General features: G+C 49.2%; 1 protein-coding gene across 10 annotated transcripts in view; it reads left to right on the plus strand.

Annotated features, from left to right (window-relative positions):
• Positions 1 to 23,022, plus strand: part of LOC145338588 (cyclin-dependent kinase 17-like) — a 93,066-nt gene that overhangs the window by 30,337 nt on the left and 39,707 nt on the right. Inside the window, exon 1 of one of the 10 annotated variants that reach the window (XM_080182944.1) lies at positions 8,419 to 8,540. The exons of the other annotated variants lie outside the window; for them this stretch is intronic. The gene's annotated coding sequence lies outside the window, so the exon portion shown is untranslated. Of the gene's footprint in view, positions 1 to 8,418; positions 8,541 to 23,022 lie in introns of those variants that run through there. 10 annotated transcript variants of the gene reach the window in all.

Raw genomic sequence — 23,022 nt, forward strand, 5'->3', positions numbered from 1 at the left:
TAGATGGAAAGGGAGGGAATGGAGGAATATGGACCGAGTAAGGGCAGAAGGTTTATTTTAGATTAGTTTAGGCGTCATGATCAGCACAGGCTCGGAGGGGCCTGTTCCTGTGCTGCACTGTTCTTTATTCTTTCACATACGCATAGTGTTATTTCCCCGCTTTGAGAGGAAAGTGAAATAGCAAGCAATATCAAACGCTAATCTGAACCCACACTTCTCCAGGCCCTCCTGCACTCGGACATGTCTGAGAAGTGGACTCGGATTCCACCTGCCCCCCACTACCACCGTCCCATCCTCCCCACAACTCCCACCCATTTATTTATTACACCCGCGCCAAAGCAAACAGCAAGTTAAATGGTCAGCTACATCTGCTGAGGTGTGGGCGAGTTGGCATTCATGGGGGGTGGGGTTGTGGATACACAAAATGGGGAGGGGGAACATGCAGTGGGGGGGGGGAGACATACAGTGGCGGTGGGGGAGATGCAGTGGGGGAGGGGGAGAGATGCAGAGCGGAGCTGTAAATCCATGGCCATGGTGTCTGCATACATTGATGGAGTGGTTGTTGTAGTGGGGCTTGGGAGAGGGTGATGGGGGGACTGAAGGAGACTTGCATCATTCACTGCTCGGGAGAATCGGATGTTAGAAAGTGTTAAACGGGAGTGACCGACTCTCTCAAAGCCAAGGGAAAAACTGAATCACTTGATTCCAGACTGAGAGCACAGACTGAAAGCCTTGAGATTTGGTGGTGCTGCAATTTGTGGAGTCAAGTAGTCTGATTAGCTTAAAAGGCTTTTATTGAGCCAGGCAATTACGTTTCCTCAATCCAATTTGTGTGTGTGTGTGAGTGTGAATGTAAGAGAGAGTGTGAGAGTGTGTGTGTAAGAGAGTGTGCGAGCTATGAGTGCTCTCATAGAACATAGAACAGTACAGCACAGTACAGGCCCTTCGGCCCTCAATGTTGTGCCAAGCTTTGTCCGAAACCAAGATCAAGCTATCCCATTCCCTATCATCATTCTGGAGTGCTCCATGTGCCTGTCCAATAACCGCTTGGAAGTTCCTAAAGTGTCCGACTCCACTATCACAGCAGGCAGTGCATTCCACACCCCAACCACTCTCTGAGTAAAGAATCTACCTCGGACATCCCTCCTATATCTCCCACCATGAACCTTATAGTTATGCCCCCTAGTAACAGCTACATCCACCCGAGAAAATAGTCTCTGAACCTCCACTCTATCTATCCTCTCATCATCTTATAAACCTCTGTTGTCGCCTCTCATCCTCCTCCGCTCTAAAGAGAAAAGCCCCAGCTCCCTCAACCTTTCCTCGTAAGACCTACCCTCCAAACCAGGCAGCATCCTGGTAAATCTCCTCTGCACTCTCTCCAATGCTTCCACATCCTTCTTATAGTGAGGTGACCAGAACTGTGTGTGTGTGTGTGTGTGTGTGTGTGTGAGAGAGAGAGATCATGTTGGATCATGTCGGACTCTGGTTAATACTGTAATAGGGAATGTCCCCTTCACCCTCAGACTGTTGTCTGTGGCTTCTCTTAATGGCAGACTAGGGTGAAATAGAGAGAGAGGTTGTTCCATCGGAGCTGCATTAATTTGCATTCACACAGCACCCTCAAGGCAGTAATAACTCCAACACTTGACACTGAGCTTTATCAGGCAGTGTTAGGATGGGAAAGAGATTATTTCCAAGGAGCACCATAGAGGAGGAGGAGTGGGACAGAGGGTTTTAGGGAGGGAATTCCAGAGCTTAAGGCTTTGCAGGTAGCCGAAGGCATAGCTGCCAATGGCAGAGTGATGGGAACGACAGGATGCTAAAGAGGTTGGAATTAGAGCAGCGCAAAGGTCTTGGAGGGTTGTAGGAGGTTACAGAGATAGGGAGGGGGTGTAGGGGCTGGAGGAGGTTACACAGTGAGAGGATTTGGGTCAGCAGGCACAGTGGATGAGGGGTGTCAGGGATTAAGTGTCGGTTAGAATCGAGAGACAGGCAAGCTTTGATTGAACTAGAGTTTCCAGTGAGCGGAATGAGAGGACTAGCCTGGAGAGCAACCTCACCAATGAGGCTCTCGCTGTGAGCATGCTAACGGCTCCAATAGGAGGGAATGAGGTACCAGATGAGAAGGGGAATAGTTGGGCTGTTGATCCAGCCTCCCCACAACCTTTAAATCTTTTACCCCAAAAATGTACATTTGTTTGCGGCATGGAAAACCAGTGAGCAAAATGGATGGCATTACGAGTCCACACCTTCAGACGCCTCACCGTGGGCAGGAGCAGTTTACTCAGGCAGCATCCATTAACAGCCCAGGCAAGGGTTTGAGTAGGCCATAGCGAAAGCCAAATAGATGACTTCAAAAATTCAATAATTCCCGATTCTCTAACCTTGCTTACGCCCCAGTGGCTACAGTTTCTGTCTAATCTCATTGGACCACACCTCAAACACCAGTAACATTCGATGCTAATCACATTCCCAGCTATTTTGCCGTTGCTAAATTTGTTAAGCAGCTTGGTTAAGCTACCTTATTCTCCTAACACTGATCCATCCTGGAAAGTACATCACTGCAACCATGGCATCAAGAAAAAATATCACTGCTTCAAAAAAAGAACCAACTTCGCCTTGAGCAGAAATAAAAACTGAGAGCGTGTGAACTGCTCAGCAGGTTAGGTGACAGCTGCGGGAAGAGAAACAGAGTTGACAGTTCCGATCTACAACTTGACAACGGGGCCATTAACTCTGTTCTTCCCTCCATAGACCAAGTTTTACCAGCACTTTCTATGTTTTCATTTCAAATCTCCATCATCTGCAGTATTTTGTACCAGTATTCACTCTCTGGAGGAGATGTAGATATTGATTTGGTTTGATTTGATTTGATTTATTATTGTCATCCATTGAAAGGGTGCAGAGATTTACAAGGGTGTTGCCTGGATTGGGTGGCATGCCTTATGAGGATAGGTTGAGAGAGCTCGGTCTTTTCTCCTTGGAGAGGCGAAGGATGAGAGGGGACCTGATAGAAGTGTATAAGATGTTGAGAGGTATTGATCAGGTGGATTCTCAGAGGCTTTTTCCCAGGGCTGAAATGGTTGCCAAGAGGACACAGGTTTAGGGTGTTGGGGAGTAGGTACAGAGGAGATGTCAGGGGTAAGTTTTTCACTCAGAAAGTGGTGGGTCCGTGGAATGTGCTACCGGCGGTGGTGGGTGGAGGCGGATTCGATAGGGTCTTTTAAGAGATTTCTGGATGAGTACATGGAACTTAGTAAGATTGAGGGTTATAGGTATACCTAGTAGGCAGAGGTATGTTTGGTGCAACTTGTGGGCTGAAGGGCCTGTTTGTGCTGTAGTTTTTCTATGTTCAATGTTCTATGTCACGTGTATTGGGATACAGTGAAAAGTATTGTTTTTTTAGCTGCTATACAGACAAAGCATACCATTCATAGAGAAGGAAAGGAGAGAGTGCAGAATGTAGTGTTACAGTCATATCTAGGGTGTAGAGAAAGATCAATTTAATGCGAGGTAGGCCCATTCAAAAGTCTGACAGCAGCAGGGAAGAAGCTGCTCTTGATTCGGTTGGTACGTGACCTCAGACTTCTCTATCTTTTTTGCAATGGAAGAAGGTGGAAGAGAGAATGTGTGGGGTGTGTGGAGGTCCTTAATTCTGCTGGCTGCTTTTCTGAGGCAGCGGGAAATGTAGACGGAGTCAATGAGTGGGAGGCTGGTTTGCGTGATGGATTGGGTTTCGCTCACAACACTTTGTAGTTTCTTATGTTTTTGGTCAGAGCAGGAGCCATACCAGGTTGTGATACAACCAGAAAGAATGCTTTAAGTGCCGGTTAGAATCGAGGGACAGGCACGCTTTGGTTGAGCTGGAATTTCCAGTGAGTGGAATGAGGGGACTAGCCTGGAGAGCAATCTCACCAATGAGGCTCTCGCTGTGACCGTGCTAATGGCTCCAATAGGAGGGAATGAGGCATCGGAAGAGGAGGGGAATAGTTGGGCTGTTGATCTCGCCTCCCCACAACCTTTAAATGTTTTACCCAAAAAATATACATTTGTTTGCATCTGTAAAAGTTGATGAGAGTCGTAGCGGACATGCCAAATTTCCTTATCTCCTGATAAAGTAGAGGCATTGCTGAGCTTTGTTAACTATAGTGTCGGCGTGGAGGGACCAGGACAGGTTGTTGGTGATCTGTATGCCTAAAAACTTGAAGTTCTCGATCCTTTCTACTTCATCCCCATTGATGTAGACAGGGGCATGTTCCCCTTTACGCTTCCTGAAGTCGATGACAATCTTCTTCGTTTTGTTGACATTGAGGCAGAGATTATTGTCGTTGCTCCAGTTCACCAGATTCTCTCTCTTTCCGGTGGAAACTCTTGTCTGACTCTCTGTGGAAGGATGTTGAGGAGATTAGCTCGCATCCTGCTATTTTCATTCCCCTCCATCTCCTTGGCTCACCCGCAACTCTTGACATTGCTGAGGCTTTATTTTGGATTTTGGGCTGCCTCTATGACGCCGTGTTGAAGATATCTGCCAATTTTCTAATTCCACACAGCGTGCGGCAATCCAATGGAGCACCAGATGTGCCGGCATCTCTGTTGGATTGGAGTGCTGGCCCAGCATTCAGGTGTAAAATTATATTCTTCTGGAGGTGCGGATGTGTTTACAATAGTAGGCTTTCAGTGTGACTCACGGCTGATTCATGCAACATTAATGCTCTCCCATTGTGCCTTAGCGCGGTGCTGCCGATTTCAATAAATATAATTACTGGAGGATAATCACAGCTTTCACATCGTCCTTTGTAAAATACTGGAGGCATGTTCCCTTGTTTTCCTGTCACTGAATATTTATAGAACCCAGTTACTTCATTGATTTCAGCCTGCCAGTTACTCAGGGGGTCAGGGGGTGCATTATTCGGATCACAAAAGGCAGGCTCGTTAAGAGAGTGAGATCTTGCAGGATACGGGTGGAGGTGGCAGGTTGCATCTAAAATTGGCTCAGTGACAGGTAACAAAGGGTCATGGCCAGTGCATGTTCTTGCGAATGGAAAATAGATTCCAGTTCAGAGCCACAGGGGCCAGTGTAGTGCCACAGGGCCCAGTGCAGTGCTGCAGTGCCCAGTGCAGTACCCGAGGGCCCAGTGCAGTACTGCAGGGCCTAATGCTGTACCGCAGGGCCCAGTGCAGTGCCACAGGTTCAAGTGCAGTACGGTAGGTTCCCAGCACTGGAACCCTTGCTGTTTGTTGCACATATTCATAACGTTGTGGGCAGCGTGATTGGGAAATTTGCAAATGACACAAACAAAGGCAGTGTAGTTTACACTTCCAGGACAGGTACAGCACGGAGTTAGATACAGAGTAAAGCTCCCTCTGCACTGTCCCCCATCAAACACTCCCAGGACAGGTACAGCACGGGGTTAGATACAGAGCAAAGCTCCCTCTACACTGTCCCCCATCAAACACTCCCAGGACAGGTACAGCACAGGGTTAGATACAGAGTAAAGCTCCCTCTACACTGTCCCCCCATCAAACACTCCCAGGATAGGGACAGCATGGGGTTAGATACAGAGTGAAGCTCCCTCTACACTGTCCCCCCATCAAACACTCCCAGGACAGGTACAGCACGGGGTTAGATACAGAGCAAAGCTCCCTCTACACTGTCCCCCCATCAAACACTCCCAGGACAGGAACAGCACGGGGTTAGATACAGAGTAAAGCTCCCTCTACACTGTCCCCCATCAAACACTCCCAGGACAGGTACAGCACGGGGTTAGATACAGAGTAAAGCTCCCTCTACACTGTCCCCCATCAAACACTCCCAGGACAGGTACAGCACGGGGTTAGATACAGAGTAAAGCTCCCTCTACACTGTCCCCCCATCAAACACTCCCCGGACAGGTACAGCAGAGAAATTCTTGTCGATGACATCCACAGGATTTCCTCTGTTTAATTTGTTTCATCCCTGTGCCAGGGCTATTTTTGCTCCCAAGGGTGGAAATCTCTGTTTATGAATTACCTGCCAGTTTGTATTAACCCCTGGTGGTTGGGTTTCCTGCAGAACGGCAGATAATGAAGGGAACTTGTTAGATGTTTGTCCCGCCTGCTTTTGTTTTATTTAAGATTGTTATTCTGAGTTGTGTCAGGATGACAAGAGTCGCTTGTCTCTGAAGATGCCTCCAGCCTGAATCTGTTTAGTTGCTTCAGTGCAACTGAATCATGTCTCATGTTCTGGACTGTGCAGAAGACTTAGCAACAGGGTGACATTGAGTTGTTTTATTTGATTGCGCTCAGAAGTGCCCTTTTCACGAGATGTATGCATGCAGAAAGTTAAGCCACGAAGCAGGAGTTAGCTGAAGTGCGTTTGTGTCATTAACATCTCAACGCTGCCCCATGCTATCTGTGCCTTTGGTCAACCAGACATAAACCCAGGACACGTGTAGACCTATTCTACATATCCATCAAGTAACACTCCCACCACACAAGCAGCAGGCAATGATGTCTCCAGCAGCAGAGAATCAAACCATTGCCCCCATGACAATTAATGACGTTACCATCACTGAATCCCCCCCACTATCATCATCCTGGGGGTTACCATCACTGAATCCCCCCCCACTATCATCATCCTGGGGGCTACCATCACTGAATCCCCCCACTATCAACATCCTGGGGGGTTACCATCACTGAATCCTCCCACTGTCAACATCCTGGGGGGTTACCATCACTGAATCCCCCCACTATCAACATCCTGGGGGGTTACCATCACTGAATCCTCCCACTATCAACATCCTGGGGGTTACCATCACTGAATCCCCCCCACTGTCAACATCCTGGGGGGTTACCATCACTGAATCCTCCCACTATCAACATCCTGGGGGTTACCATCACTGAATCCTCCCACTATCAACATCCTGGGGGTTACCATCACTGAATCCCCCCCACTGTCAACATCCTGGGGGTTACCATCACTGAATCCCCCCCACTGTCAACATCCTGGGGGTTACCATCACTGAATCCCCCACTATCAACATCTGGGGGTTACCATCACTGAATCCCCCCACTATCAACATCTGGGGGTTACCGTTGACCAGAAACTGAACTGGGACCCAGCCATATAAATGCTGTGGCTCCCAGAGCAGGTCAGAGGCTGGGAATTCTGTGGAGAGTAACTCACCTCCTGACTCCTCAAAGCCTGTTCTCCATCTACAAGGCACAAGTCAGGAGAAGCTCAGCACTATCCAGGACAAAGCAGCCCCGCTCAGTGACACGTTAACCATAAACACTCACTCCCTCCACCACCGATGCACAGTGACAGCCATGTGTACCATCTACAAGATGCACTGCAGTTTAGGCAGTACCTTTCAAACCCACCACCTCTACCATCTAGAAGGACAAGGGAAGCAGATAGCTGGGAAAAGTTTAAAGTTCATTTATTAGTGTCACGAGTATGCTTACATTAACACTGCAATGAAGTTATTATGAAAATCCCCCAATCACCACACTCCAGCGCCTGTTCGGGTACACTGAGGGAGAATTTAGCACGGCCAATGCATCCTAACCAGCACCTGTTTAGGACTGTGGGAGGAAACCAGAGCACAATCATAGAAGAATCATAGATCCCTACAGTGCAGAAAGGCCCTTCGGCCCATCGAGTCTGCACCGAAGACAATCTCACCCAGGCCCTACCTCCATATCCCTACATATTTTACCCGTTAATCCCTCTAACCTACACATCCCTGGACATTAAGGGGCAATTTCTTAGCATGGCCAATCAACCTAACCCACACATCTTTGGACTGTGGGAGGAAACTGGAGTACCCAGAGGAAACCCACGCAGACATGAGGAGAACGTGCAAACTCCACACAGACTGTGACCCAAGCCCAGGGATCGAACCCGGGCCCCTGGCGCTGTGAGGCAGCAGTGCAAACCACTGTGCCACCGTGCCGCCCTGGCCCTAGACCAGGGCTGGAACCAGGGACCGGCCTTGTCCTGCTGGCTTTCATGCGTTGAAGCAGGCCCATTCAGCCAGTTGTACCTCTGCGATTATTAACTGGGACTCTCAGAGCTGGGGAATGTATTAGAAAAGTAAGATAGGTTTGTGGATGGGGAAGTGGGCCATTTAGTAGAAGCATTGCTGACATGAAGAGCAGCTTGTGATAATCTAGATAGGTTACATGATAGTTAGGGCTGGAGGTTTGCAAGCACACACCAGGCTGGTCAGTTGGAACCTTCTCTCGTGCTGGCAGTGGGAGCCCGGTCGATGTTTGCTGTAGGTTCTTATTTAGAGGTGATCACAGTAAGGATCGTGTGGCAGTAGTGTGGTCTCATCACTGCACACGGTGCTTCAGTTCTCTCCCAGAGGGTTTTATATACAGATGAAGTGCACTGCTGGCACGCTGAGTAGGCACTTGGCCATTCTGCGCAGAGAATGATCCCAAACAGCAAGCGGAGTTCCACTGCTAATCTATTTGTCGTAATGGTTAAAGACCAGCAGCCTTTGAAGCGAGTGTGTTGAATCTCGGATTTCACTAATGCGTAATAGTGGGTAGGTGATATTTTCGCACACTGGCCTCTGTTATTGTAAGAGTTCTTGCTTACTCTCCCACCCCCACCCCCACTGTGTACAATTGTGGATTATTTCCTATTTGGGAGTTTGATATAATGGAGATGTTCCTCCTCCTGATTGAGGATTTGGGAGCGGTCGTTGTGATGTAATATTCACCAGGGAAACATTGAAACGAAGCTTTGAATTTCTTTTATCTGTGTTTTCTTTCTTTCTCTCTACTCCAGTCTCTCTCTCCCTGTGTCTCTTCCTCTGTCTTCTTCTCTCTCTCTCTCTTTGTTTGTCTCTGTGTGTCTCTCTCTCTCTGTCTCTCTCTTTGTTTGTCTCTGTGTGTCTCTCTCTCTGTCTTTCTCTATCTCTATCCCTTTGTTTCTCTCTCTCTCTGTCTCTCTCTTTCTGACTCTCACTCTTCCTGTCTCCCTCTCTCTCTCTCTCTTTCTCTCATTTTCTTTTTCTTTCTCTCTGTTTCTGTCTCTCTGTGAGAGGGGCAGGGGGTGGTGGGAGATGAGGGTGATTGGGTGGGGTGGGGGTTGATAGTGTTAGGTAGCAGGAAGATAAGAGTTAAGGCTACAATTCAATCAGCCATGGCCTTACTGATTGTGGGCTGAGCTCAAGGGGCCGAATGGCCTCCTCCTGTTCCTATTATCTTATCAATGGACAGTGTGCACCATCTCCCACATTTCACAACAGCTGTAAACTACAGAACTCTTCACCTCACTCAGGAAAGAACCCCCAACCATCACCCTGGAACCACTCAAAGTACCGGGCAGCCAATGATGTTCTTGTTGAAGTGTTGTCACTCTGTAGAAGCAGAGCAGAACACAGAGCAAGGACCTTCCTTCCTCCTCTTACTGTCTACATCCATATCTCCATTCTCGCATCAAGGTGTGGTGTGCGGAAGGCAACGTTTTTTACCCATTCCAACTTTGATGCTCAACCTTCCATGTGTGTGTGAGAGAGAGAAAGAAATTGTGTGTCTGAGAGAGAGAGTGTGTGTGAGAGAGAGAGAGAGTGCATGTGTGCGAGAGAGTGTGTGTGTGTGAGAGAGAGTGCAAGTGTGTGAGAGAGAGTGTCTGTGAGAGGCAGAGAGTGAGAGAGAGAGAGAGTGTCCGTGTGAGCGAGAGAGAGAGTGTGAGAATGTGTATGCGAGTGTGTGGGGCACACTTTCACACAGTCAGGAGTTAAACGGAAGGCCTCACTGATCAGATGGATGTTTGTGGTCCTCTGGCACTGCTGGGTGCAGAAACAGGGAATTCTTCTGGTGTTGTTTCCAGCATTAACCCCCTGTGAGGAAGCTGCCAAATCCACCAATGACAGGTTCCTCTCTCGTCTCCTTTATGGGACCTACTGCTAAACGACACCAATGTTCACACATTGGAAAGCAGTCTGTCACAAACACGGAGATATTTATCAGAAAAGGATGCAGACAAGATTTGCTTGCTCTGTCAGGCCGCATAGAGAGGGATGACGCTGTAGTTTTCAAATCCCTTCTCAGAGCATTGAGAAATAAAAACAGCAGCCATCTTCAAGGCCTGTCCTGTGCGAGGAAGGTGGTGCAGATTCCAAGACACAGCTTGTTAATGCCACGGGGAGCAAACTCTCCCTGCATGCCTTCCAATACACCACTGTGCACGTCCCATCGGTTTAGGAGTGTTGCCCAGAACAGAGTTGAACTCAGAGATTGGAGGGAAGGATTTTGAAGAGATACGAAGCTCCCGCACCCGCCATGATTTAGTGGGCAGCATTGCTGAGAGAGAACTGCACTATGGGAGGGTCAGTGCTGAGAGTGAACCGCAGTGTCGGAGGGTCAGTGCTGAGAGTGAACCGCAGTGTTGGAGGATCAGTGCTGAGAGTGAACCGTGCTGAGAGTGAACCGCACTGTGGGAGGGTCGGCCGATGCTGGGGGAGCACCGCACTGTGGGATGGTCAGTGCTGAGGGAACGCTGCACTGTGGGAGGGTCAGTGCTGAGGGAGCGCCGCACTGTGGGAAGGTCAGTGCTGAGGAAACGCCACACTGTGGGAGGGTCGGTGCTGAGGGAACGCCGCACCGTGGGAGGGTCAGTGCTGAGGGAGCGCTGCACTGTGGGAGGGTCAGTGCTGAGGGAGCGCCGCACTGTGGGAAGGTCGGTGCTGAGGGAACGCCGCACTGTGGGAGGGTCGGTGCTGAGGGAGCGCCGCACTGTGAGAGGGTCGGTGCTGAGGGAGCGCCGCACTGTGGGAGGGTCAGTGCTGAGGGAGCGCCGCACTGTGGGAGGGTTAGTGCCGAGGGAGCGCTGCACTGTGAGAGGGTCGGTGCTGAGGGAGCGCTGCACTGTGGGAGGGTCGGTGCTGAGGGAGCGCCGCACTGTGGGAGGGTCAGTGCTGAGGAAACGCCACACTGTGGGAGGGTCAGTGCTGAGGGAGCGCCGCACTGTGGGAGGGTTAGTGCCGAGGGAGCGCTGCACTGTGAGAGGGTCAGTGCTGAGGGAGCGCCGCACTGTGGGAGGGTCAGTGCTGAGGGAGTGCCGCACTGTGGGAGGGTCAGTGCTGAGGGAGCGCTGCACTGTGGGAGGGTCGGTGCTGAGGGAACGCCGCACTGTGGGAGGGTCAGTGCTGAGGGAGCGCCGCACTGTGGGAGGGTCAGTGCTGAGGGAGCGCCGCACTGTGGGAGGGTCAGTGCTGAGGGGGTGCTCAGAATTTCTGAGTTGATGATTTGAAGGTATTGATTGGTACGGTTTTGATGAAGAGTTAGAGTGGGAGTTTGCCTTTGTGTTCTGGTCAATATTAATTCCTGAATTGATACAATTAAAACAGATTAAGTGGCCTTTATTGTGTTCCTGTCTGTGGGAGTTAATGTTACACAAATTGGGTGCAGAGAGGTGGTAGAGAAAGTGTTACTTATAAGTGCAGAGGCGAGGGGGTGTTTTGTGGGATGCTGCAGTCTAGTTTAAATTCTGAGCCCAGTGTGGAGCTCTGTAAACGAGGGGCTGTGATAGCCTGAGAGTCACTGCCATTCTCCCAACATCAGGGAAAATATGACCGTCTAAACAAGAGGACAACTGTTCTTCAGAGCGTAAATCCTAGCCAAGGCAGAAAGGAACTCAGAAATATATCTCATGGTGCGTTTGCTGCCCAAAGTCACACACTTATTTATGGCGTCGCCGTCCTTATAGGGGCCATAGAAACAGGGAAGCATAGAAACTGGAAGCAGGAGGAGGCCATTCGGCCTGACAAACCTGTTTCACTATTCATTTTGATCATTCCTGATCATCAAATTCAATATCCTGATCCCCACCTTCCCTTCCATATCCCTCGATCCCTTTAGCCCAAGAGCTATATAGAACAGTACAGACCCATCAGCCCTTGATGTTGTGCCGAGCTATGTCCGAACCCAAGATCAGTCTATCCCACTCCCTATCATTCTGGTGTGCTCCATGTGCCTATCCAATAACCGCTTGAAAGTTCCTAAAGTGTCCGACTCCACAGCAGACAGTGCATTCCACACCCCAACCACTCTCTGAGTAAAGAATCTACCTCGGACACCTCTCTTATATCTCCCACCATGAACCTTATAGTTATGCCCCCTAGTAACAGATACATCTACCCAAGAAAATAGTCTTTGCACGTCCACTGTGTCCATCGCCCTCATCATCTTACAAACCTCTATTAAGTCGCCTCTCGTCCTCCTCCGTTCTAAAGAGAAAAGCCCCACCTCCCTCAACCTTTCCTCATAAGACCTACCCTTCAAACTAGGCAGCATCCTGGTAAATCTCCTCTGCACTCTCTCCAATGCTTCCAAGTCCTTCTTGCAGTAAAGTGACCAGAACTGCACACAATATTCCAAATGTGGTCTCACTAACGTCTGGTATAGTTGCAGCATAACCCCACGGCTCTTAAACTCAAACCCCCTGTTAGTAAACGCTAACACGCTATAAGCCTTCTTCATGGCTCTATCCATTTGAGTGGCAACCTTCAGAGACCTGTGGATATGAACCCCAAGATCTCTTTGTTCCTCCACATTCCTTAGAACCCTGCCGTTGACCCTGTAATCTGCATTCAAGTTTGTCCTACCAAAATGAATCACCTCACACTTATCAGGGTTAAACTCTATCTGCTACTTTTTGGCCCGGCTCTGCATCCTATCAATGCCTATTTGCAGCCTGCAAGAGCCCGCCGCCTGATCCACTACTCCACCAATCTTGGTGTCATCAGCAAATTTACTAACCCACCCTTCAGCCCCCTCTTCCAAGTCATTGATAAAAATCACAAATAGCAGAGGACCCAACACTGATCCCTGTGGTACACCGCTGGTGACTGGCCTCCAGTCTGAAAATTTTCCTTCCATCACCACCCTCTGTCTTCTATGAGACAGCCAGTTACTTATCCAATCGGCCAAATTTCCTTCTATCCCATACCTCCTTACTTTTTTCATGAGCCTACCATGGGGAACCTTATCAAACACCTTACTAAAATCCGTGTATATGACATCAACTGCTCTACCTTCATCTACCCAATTTCTTCTTGAAATCATGTAACGTTTTGGCTTCAACTGCTTTCTGTGGGAGTGAATTCTACACATTCACCACCCTGTGGGTGAAGAAATTTCTCTTCACCTCAGTTCTAAAAGGTTTAGCCCTTATCCTCAAACTCTGACCCCTAGTTCTGGACTCCCCCCACCATCGGGAACATTCTTTCTGAGTCTACCCTGTCTAACCCTGTTAGAATTTTGTAAGCAGTGTGCAGCTGAGTATATATCTGGCTGCCAAAGGTCAGTATGTAGCTGGGGACTGTGCCTTGGGCCAGGGACTTCCCACCCCCTCTCTCCCTGATCCGCCAGCATCACATACCAGTGTCTGTCTTTACAGCACAGTGCTACTGGATTCATGCTGACACAACAAGGACTGGGCTTGAAGAGGTTTGGCCTGATAAAGACACAGGGGTGAGAGAGACACAGTGTGGGCAGGAGGGTGGTGCAAGGAAAGAAGGATGAGGGCTACGATGGCAGGCAGGATGGAGAAGACACGGAAGGCAGAGGGAAGTCCCCTGAGGGGAGGTAGGCTGGACCCCTGCATTAAAAGGTCACAAACAAGGGAGACCACGTTGTTCACTGGAAGGTTCCAGAGGCAATGGGTAGGGGTCTGAGTGGGGCATGGGTGCCTCGCCGGTGATCGGCTCGGTGCGGTTGTGGTTGAATTGAGTAACAAACATCTTGAGTCTGCCGGTCTTTTCCGTCTGGGTTGCTGACATCCTGCGGGGAGTGGTGAAGACAGGGGTTTGGTGAGAGCGGTGTGAGTGTTATTTAGATATGCCACCGGGAGATTGGAACCTGCCAACTGAAGACAGACCAATGCATCTATTGCTGACCCACCAGAGAGTTGGAGGGGAACTCCCCTGTACCTCATTAGTGAGATTCCAGGGACAGAATCTGGCGTGGGACCCCTCCATTCGGTCAGTGGGACCTCCACACTTAGTTTCAAAATGAGAGAATTCCACCTAACACTCTGTCTACACTTCCCGCTGCCTTGGGAAAAGCAGCCAGTGTAATCAAGGACCCCACACACCCCGGACATCTTCTATCCCATCTTCTTTCGTCGGACCTACCTCACATTAAGTTGATCTTTCTCTACACCCTGGTTATGACTGTAACACTACATTTTGTAATCTCTCCTTTATTTCTCTATGAATGGTAATGCTTTGTCTGTATAGTGTGCAAGAAACAATACTTTTCACTGTGTGTTAATACATGTGACAGTAATAAATCAAATCAAATCAAGCGTTAATGCGTTTCACAGACTGTTACATGAAAGGCTGGTTAACAAAGTCGAGGCTGAAGGAGCAGGGCTCTCTGGCAGGCTCAGAGAAACTAAATGGACTGGAGGGTTGGGATTTTCCGGCTGCGCTCACCCCCAAGAGCTGAAATTCCCGCCAAATGTTCTGCCCTATCGCTCCGATTCCCAAGGCAGACAGGACGGGGAAAATTCCGACTGAAGACACTGAGAAGAAGGAATAGCGATCCCATGAGTGAAAGGTGCAGGGAACAGGGGTACACTGAGGCCACTGGGTGGGAGGGGGTGATGTGAGGGAGAGCTGTTTCCACACAACAAGCGGTAATGCAGTGGGCACCCTTTCTTACAAAGGTGGTGCCAGCAGAGGTGATCAAGGATGTCGAAAGGAGGTTGAACAGGCACTTGCTGGAAACAGACTGGAGTCCGTCTTCCTCTCCCCTGTTGCTGCAGTGTGTCTCAATGCCACAGCCCCTGACGAGATCGGCCTTGATTTTAATTCCCGTTTTCCCACACTCTGTCTGTCTGTCTGTCCCAGCGGCCTGTTTGATTCTACCACAGTGCCTGTGACTTGTATTTATTTATGTACAATCTCCAAAGCTCCCTGGAGCTGAGCTGAGCTGAGCTGAGCTGCTCTCTGGGCGAGACAATATCCTGGAACAGAATGTGAAGCTGGTGCCAGCAGCTGAACACTGGCTCTCTGTGTGAGCATAGCTGATTAACCTGGAACGCAGGAGTCCTTCTTTTATACAGCGCTCTTTATGTTCTTGCTCTTTCGATTTGTTTTTCTTCAGTCTGGCTCCAGGAGGGAAACACCTCTATGTGCGTCGTTGGGCTCAGATTGGTCGTGCTTGCTCTCCCCCATATACCCCAAACCTGAGCCATCACCCCCTCCCCAGTCCCACCTCGGGCTGTGATGCAGTTGGAAATTTCTGATGGTGGACAGTGCTGTCAGTGTCCTGTGGCCTGGATCACTTGCTGCCTCCAGCTGGGCATTTGTCTTTGGCTGTACTCCATGGCTGGATAAGCACCTTGTGCTTGTGTGTGAAACAAAGAACAAAGAACAGTCCAGCACGGGAACTCCAGCCCCTCCAAGCCCGTGCTGATCATGATGCTCTAACTAAACTAAAATAAACCTTCTGTCCTTACTCGGTCCGTATCCTTCCATTCCCTCCCTTTCCATGTCCCCATCCAGATACCTTTTAAATGCTGCTAATGTGACTGCTTCCATCACCTCCTCTGGCAGCGCGTTTCAGACACCCACCACTCTCTGCGTGAAAAACTCCCCCCGCACATCTCCCTTAAACTTACCCCCTCTCACCTTGAACCCCTGCCTGCTTGTAACTGACACTTACACCCTGGGGAAATGCCTCTGACTATCCACCCTGATTACGCCTCTCATCATTTTGTAGGCCAGGTCTCCCCTCAGTCTCCTCCTTTCCAGTGAAAGGCAGGCTTCCTGTCAACATTTAGTTTTATCACAAATGAAAATGATGCGTTATTGATCCTCTTTCGTTTCTTACCCCCTCCGACCCTCATTCCCTCCTCCTTAACAGGTCATGCAGCTAACTTTCCCAGACAGTGGCTCAATGGTATTGCTCAGAAAGATCTGATGTTTCGATTTGATTTGATTGATTATCGCTTGTAATAGTATCCAGTGAAAAGTATTGTTTCTTGCGCACTATATGGACAGAGCATACTATTCATAGAGAAGGAAAGGAGAGGGTGCAGAATGTAATGTTACTGTCACAGTTAGGCTGTAGAGAAAGATCAGCTTAATGGGAGGTAGGTCCATTCAAAAGTCTGACAGCAGCAGGGGAGAAGCTGCACTTGAGTTGATCGGTACGTGACCTTAGACTTTTGTAACTTTTTCCAGACGGAAGATGGTGGAAGAAAGAATGTCCGGGGTGTGTGGGGTCCTTGATTATGCCGGCTGCTTTGCTGAGACAGCAGGAAGTATAGACAGAGTCAGTGGATGGCAGGCTGGTTTGAGTGATGGACTGGGCTTTGTTCACAACTCTTTGTAGTTCCTTGTGCTCTTGGGCAGAGCAGGAGCCCATGCCAAGCCGTGATATAACCAGAAAGAATGCTTTCTATGGTGTATCTGTAAAAGTTGGTGAGAGTCGTAGCAGACATGCCAAATTTCCTTAGTGTCCTGAAAAAGTGGAGGTGTTGGTGGGCTTTCTTAACTATTTTCCTCAATGCTACTAACCCATAAGAAGCACTCCTCTCCAAGTGTTCCAGCTGCCTCTGTTTATAGTGCAAAGTTTAACCTGCAATTCTCTTAACAAGGCCATTATCACGCTCTGCGATTAATGTTACACTGACAACAGATGGGTTGCAAAAGGGGTTGAAATACATGTTGAAATGTGTGGGGCATTTCCACATGAATTACCCTTGAGTCCAAACTTTAATTGGGCAAACCCAACTTGGATGCAGTGTGAATGGTGAGCTTTTCTGGTGGTTATGGGAGGGAATGCTGGAACGGGGAACACTGTTCCCCAATAATGCCGTGGGATCTTTAGCATCTGACCAAGAGGCAACACCGCTGCCACAAATTTGTTACTGCCCTGTGACGTGGGAGGTAGGGACATTGGCTGGTAGGGTGGGAGTGCTCCCAAACTGGCCAAATAAAAGTGAGATACTGGAAGTAGACCAGAAGGCAGGCAGGGTTACAGAGCGAGATATCAGGTGTTGGTAGGGTCTGAAAAGGAGGGATGAGGAGGGGGACGTAGGGAGGGAATTGAGAGAATGCTCACGGAATAGAGGGTCATGCAGAGATGAAAATTAGTTCAGACAGGGCAAGGACAAGTGAACTGGTAACTATGCTTGCTCACTGTTTACCAAGAATTCAGTTCTGTTGATTCTGAAGGCAGGGCTCCCTTTGTTCCTGGAACCTGTGGAATCATGTGTGAGAGAGCTCATGTGTGAGAGCAAGCGTCTGTGGTGAGAGCATGAAAGAGAGAGAGAGAAAGTGTCTGTGTGTGTGTGAGAGAGAGAGAGTGTGTGTGTGAGAGAGAGTGTGTGTATGTGTGAGAGAGGGACAGTGTGTGTGTGTGTGAGAGAGAGAGTGTGTGTGAGAGGGAGAGTGTGTGTGTGTGAGAGTGTGTGTGTGTGAGAGAGTGTGTGTGTGTGAGAGAGAGAGTATGTGTGTGAGAGAGAGTGTGTGTGTGTGAGAGTGAGTGTGAGAGAGAATGTGTGTGAGTGAGAGAAAGAGAGAGTGTGTGTGTGAGAAAGAATGTATGTGCGTGTGTATGTGTATATGTGTGAGTGAGAGTGTGTGTGTGAGAGAGTGTGTGTGTGTGAATGTGTGTGTATATTTGATTTGATTTATTATTGTCACGTGTATTAACTTACAGTGAAAAGTATTATTTCTTATGCGCTATACAGACAACGCATACTGTTCATAGAGAAGGAAACAAGAGAGTGCAGAATGCAGTGTTACAGTCATAGCTAGGGTGTAGAGAAAGATCAACTTAATGCAAGAAAAGTCCATTCAAAAGTCTGACAGCAGCAGGGAAGAAGCTGTTCTTGAGTTGGTTGGTACGTGACCTCGGACTTTTGTATCTTTTTCCCGACAGAAGGTGGAAGAGAGAATGTCCGGGGTGCATCGGATCCTTAATTATTCTGGCTGCTTTGTTGAGGCAGCAGGAAGTGTAGACAGAGTCAATGGATGGGAGGCTTGTTTGCGTGATGGATTGGGCTACCTTCACAAACTTTTGTAGTTCCTTGCAGTCTTGGACAAAGCAGGAACCATACCAAGTTGTGATACAACCAGAAAGAATGCTTTCTATGGTGCACCTGTAAAAGTTGGTAAGAGTCGTAGCTGACATACTAAATTTCCTTTGTCTTCTGAGAAAGTAGAGGCGTTGGTGGGGCTTTCTTAACTATCGTGTCGGCATGGGGGGGACCAGGACAGGTTGTTGGTAATCTGGACACCTAAAAACTTGAAGCTGTCATCCTTTCTACTTCATCCCTGTTGATGTAGACAGGGGCATGTTCTGCTTTATGCTTCCCGAAGTCAATGACAATCTCCTTCGTTTTGTTGACATTGAGGGAGAGATTATTGTTGCCGCACCAGTTCACCACATTCTCTATCTCATTCCTGTGCTCAGTCTTGTCATTGTTTGAGATCCGACCTACTACTGTGATGTCGCCAACAAACTTGAAAATTGAGTTGGAGGAGAATTTGGCCGCACAGTGATAGGTGTATAAGGAGTATAGTAGGGGGCTGAGAGCACAGCCTTGTGGGGCAGCGGTATTGAGGATGATCGTGGAGGAGGTGTTGCTGCCTATCCTTACTGATTGTGGTCTGTGAGTTAGGAAGTGTGTGTGTGTGAGAGAGAGAGTGTTGTGTGTGTGTGAGAGAGTGTTGTGTGTATGAGAGAGAGAGTGTTGTGTGTGTGAGAGAGAGAGTGTTGTGTGTGTGTGAGAGAGAGAGTGTTGTGTGTGTGTGAGAGAGAGAGTGTTGTGTGTGTGTGAGAGAGAGAGTGTTGTGTGTGTGAGAGAGTGTTGTGTGTGTGAGAGAGAGAGACAGAGTGTTGTGTGTGTGAGAGAGAGTTGTGTGTGTGAGATAGAGTTGTGTGTGTGAGAGAGAGAGAGTGTTGTGTGTGTGAGAGAGAGTGTTGTGTGTGTGAGAGAGAGAGTGTTTGTGTGTGAGAGAGAGTGTTGTGTGTGTGTGAGAGAGAGTGTTGTGTGTGTGAGAGAGAGAGAGTGTTGTGTGTGTGAGATAGAGTTGTGTGTGTGTGTGAGAGAGTGTTGTGTGTGTGAGAGAGAGTGTTGTGTGTGTGAGAGAGAGAGTGTTTGTGTGTGAGAGAGAGTGTTGTGTGTGTGTGAGAGAGAGTGTTGTGTGTGTGTGAGAGAGAGAGTGTTGTGTGTGTGAGAGAGAGTGTGTGTGAGAGAAAGACAGGGTGTGAATGTGTGAGAGAGTGAGTGTATGTGGAGTGTATGTGTGAGAGAGTGTGCACGAGTGTGTGTTTCTGTGTGTGTGTGTCTGTCTGTCACCATAGTATAAGGGCGCTGTTACTGTCACCAGTAACGCTGACATTCGCTGCTGCATAACTGTGATCACTGGCACTATGATAGGGTTGGCGTCTGGATAGGGTGGTGAGTGGCCCCACCCCTAGCTAGACTGCAGTTATTGAACGATGGAAGAAATTGGAGTGAGTGTATCAGCAATGGCTTCTCTTCACCCTCCCACACTGTTAACCTCCACTCTGATCGATCCTCCGATTGGTCAACACTGTCCCTCAGAGGCCACACCCAGAAAACCGTCAGGCTGTGTGTGCGTGTGTGTGTGTACAAGGTGAGTGCAAGATTGGGCAGACATTGTCTCTGAACCCTGCCGCACACTTCACTCCCTGAGACTCAACTACACCTGGAGATCCTGATCCCACCCTCACACCACCACCAAAACCTATTTTGTTTCCATCCCGTCGCGTTGACCAACCCGGGACCAGCCACAGCTCCTCTGACACCCAAACCTGCATCCAATGCATTTGTTAGCCTGTGGCCCCAGTTGCTCCGACGCTCCCCTGGCCAGTCTCCCATCTTCAGTCTAACCAGCCACGAGCACCTCGCCTAACCTCTTCAGGATTAGTTCAGGCACAGAGCTCACTGACCCACATTGCAACATGGACTGGAAGCAGCTTTGTCTCTAACTTCCTCCAGTCCCCTAGACCCCTCCCTATCTCTGTAACCTCCTCCAGCCCCCTACACCCCTCCCTATCTCTGTAACCTCCTCCAGACCCTAAACCCCTCCCTATATCTGTAACCTCCTCCAGTCCCTACACCCCCCTCCCTATCTCTGTAACCTCCTCCAGCCCCTAAACCCCACCCCTATCTCTGTAACCCCCTCCAGCCCTTACACCCTGTCCCTATCTCTGGAACCCCCTCCAGCCCCTACACTCCTCCCTATCTCTGTAACCTCTTCCAGCCCTCTACACCCCCTCCCTATCTCTGTAACACCCTCCAGTCCTTATACACCGTCCCTATCTCTGTAATCCCCTCCAGCCCCTACACCCCCTCCCTATCTCTGTAACCTCCTCCAGCCCCTACACCCCCTCCGTATCTCTGTAACCCCCTTCAGCCCCTACACCCCCTCCCTATCTCTGTAACCTCCTCCAGCCCCTACACCCCCTCCCTATCTCTGTAACCTCCTCCAGTCCCTACACCCCTGCCTATCTCTGTAACCCCCTCCAGCCCCTACACCCCTCCCTATCTCTGTAACATCCTCCAACCCCCTACACCCCTCCCTATCGCTATAACGTCCTCCAGCCCCTACACCCCTCCCTATCTCTGTAACCTCCTACGACCCTCCAAGATCTCTGCATTCCTCCATGAACATCCCCCGATTCCCATCGCTCTGCCGTTGGCGGCCATGCCTTCAGCTGCCAGGGGGGCGCCCACAGGGCTGGAATTCCCTCCCCAAACGACTCCGTATCTCTCGCTGCCTTTCTCTGTCTTTCTGTCTCCCTCTTTCTCCTCAAAGCCATGCTTTTAGTCCTCTGCCCCGATATCCCCTAATGTGGTTAGGATTGTGTTTTTATTTGCCAGTTAATGGGGTGAAATTCTTTGGGATGTTTGCCTGCACTTGCTTATGTATAAATCAGGGCTGCTGCTGTTTTCAGTTAGTGACTGCCAGCTTTGACTGATGGACCGGCTGGCATGATGTTGGCATCTATTTGTGCCTCCACCTCCTCATGCTTTACATTGCTCTGGTAGAGCGAATGCAGTTCACTCACATCAACTCACTGTCCCTTGCAATTTTCCAACCAGTGCTGTTGAGTAATTGAGCATCCGGGAGGCTGGATTTCTTACATAAGCGATTAGCTTGAGGTGGAGGGGCTGAGGGAAGGCAGAGGGAGTGGGGGTGCTGGCGGGGGTGGGTGGGGGTGCAGTTAGGAATTAAACATATGCGCACTATCAGATAATGCTCCCTCTCCACTGCCTCCGCACAGAGATGCTGTGCTCACTCTGAGCTCTCCTCTCCAATGACGACACAGCTGAAAGGCTGCTTTATTTTTCTCTCTCTCTGTGCCAAGGCTGTGCACGTTATGTAATGTTCGCTTCCCACGTCAGTCTGTGGCTCTCCCCGCAACTTCACAGCGCTGAATATTCATGAGTGAGATGGGCAGAAGCACAACGCATTCGCAGAGGGTCGAGGCAAGCAAGTCTCTGGCACCCCGGCTGCCTTTTCAGCTTTCAGAGATCCTTGTGAGATTTGATCATGCTCCCAAGCTTCCTGTATGTCTGCTGCCTTTCATTCCCCCTTGCTGGAGATGTCCCTCCTGAGATTTTCCAGGTTCATGTGGATTCCTTAGCTCTGATTTCAATCTTTTCTTTATGATCACAACACTGCCCTGACGTGACTGAGCAGCGACAGATCAGCCATGATCTTATTGAATGGCGGGGCAGGCTCGAAGGGCTGGATGGCCTACTCCTGCTCCTATTTCTTATGTTCTTATGTGTCCGCTTGATTTGATTTATTATTGTCACATGTATTGGGACACAGTGAAAAGTATTGTTTTTTGCGCAAGACACAGACAAAGCATACCTTTCATAGAGAAGGAAACGAGAAAGTGCAGAATGTAGGATTACAATCATAGCTAGGGTGTAGAAAAAGATCAACTCAATGCGAGGTAGGTCCATTCAAAAGTCTGACAGCAGCAGGGAAGAAGCTGTTCTTGAGTCAGTTGACCTCAGATTTTTGTATCTTTTTCCTGACAAAAGAAGGTGGAAGAGAGAATGTCCAGAGTGCGTGGAATCCTTAATTATGCTGGCCGCTTTTCCAAGGCAGTGGGAAGTGTAGACAGAGTCAATGGTTAGGAGACTGCTTTGCGTGATGGATTGGGCCACATTCACGACCCTTTGTAGTTTCTTGCAGTCTTGGGCAGAGCAGGAGCCCATACCAAGCTGTGATACAACCAGAAAGAATACTTTCTATGGGGCATCTGTAAAAGTTGGTGAGAGTCGTTGCTGACATGCTAAATTTCCTTAGCCTTCTGAGAAAGTAGAGGCATTGGTGGGTCTTTCTTAACTATAGTGTCGGCATGGGGGGACCAGGACAGGTTGTTGGTGATCTGGACACCCATAAACTTGAAGCTCTCGACCCTTTCTACTTTGTCCCTTTGATGTAGACAGGGGATGTCCTCCACTGCGCTTCCTGAAGCCGATGACAGTCTCCTTCATTTTATTGATAGTGGGGGAGAGATTACTGTCATTGCACCAATTCTCCAGATTCTCTATCCCTTTCCAGGTATGGGAGGGGAGGGGGAAGTGCCACTTGCCTCCAGTGATTTGTGTCTTGGCATTTGTTTCTCTTCCACTCCTCCCGTCCAGCACATGATCCGGGGAAATCATTGGAATCTAGCGTTCCCGATTCCGATCCAAAGGTTCACATGCAGGTCCCTCACAGTGGGAGGGGAGGAATCGCTGTTGCCTGAAATCCATAGTATTCCTGTAGTGTAAAAAGAGGACATTCAGCCTCTTCAAGTCTTCACTGACACCATCTGAGCATCTTACCCAGGCCGAATCCCCTGTCCTATCCCCGTAACCCCACACATTTACCACAGCCAATCCCCATAAACTATTGGTGTTTGGATTCTAAGGCACATTTAATATGACCAACGCACCTAACCTGCACATCCTTGGACACTGAGAGGCGATTTACTATCAAAGGTTCAGTGCTGAGGAAATGCCGC

This window comes from Carcharhinus amblyrhynchos, unplaced genomic scaffold (genome assembly GCF_965287045.1).
Source record: "Carcharhinus amblyrhynchos unplaced genomic scaffold, sCarAmb.v2.hapA chromosome_102, whole genome shotgun sequence".
Classification (NCBI taxonomy): Eukaryota; Metazoa; Chordata; class Chondrichthyes; order Carcharhiniformes; family Carcharhinidae; genus Carcharhinus; species Carcharhinus amblyrhynchos.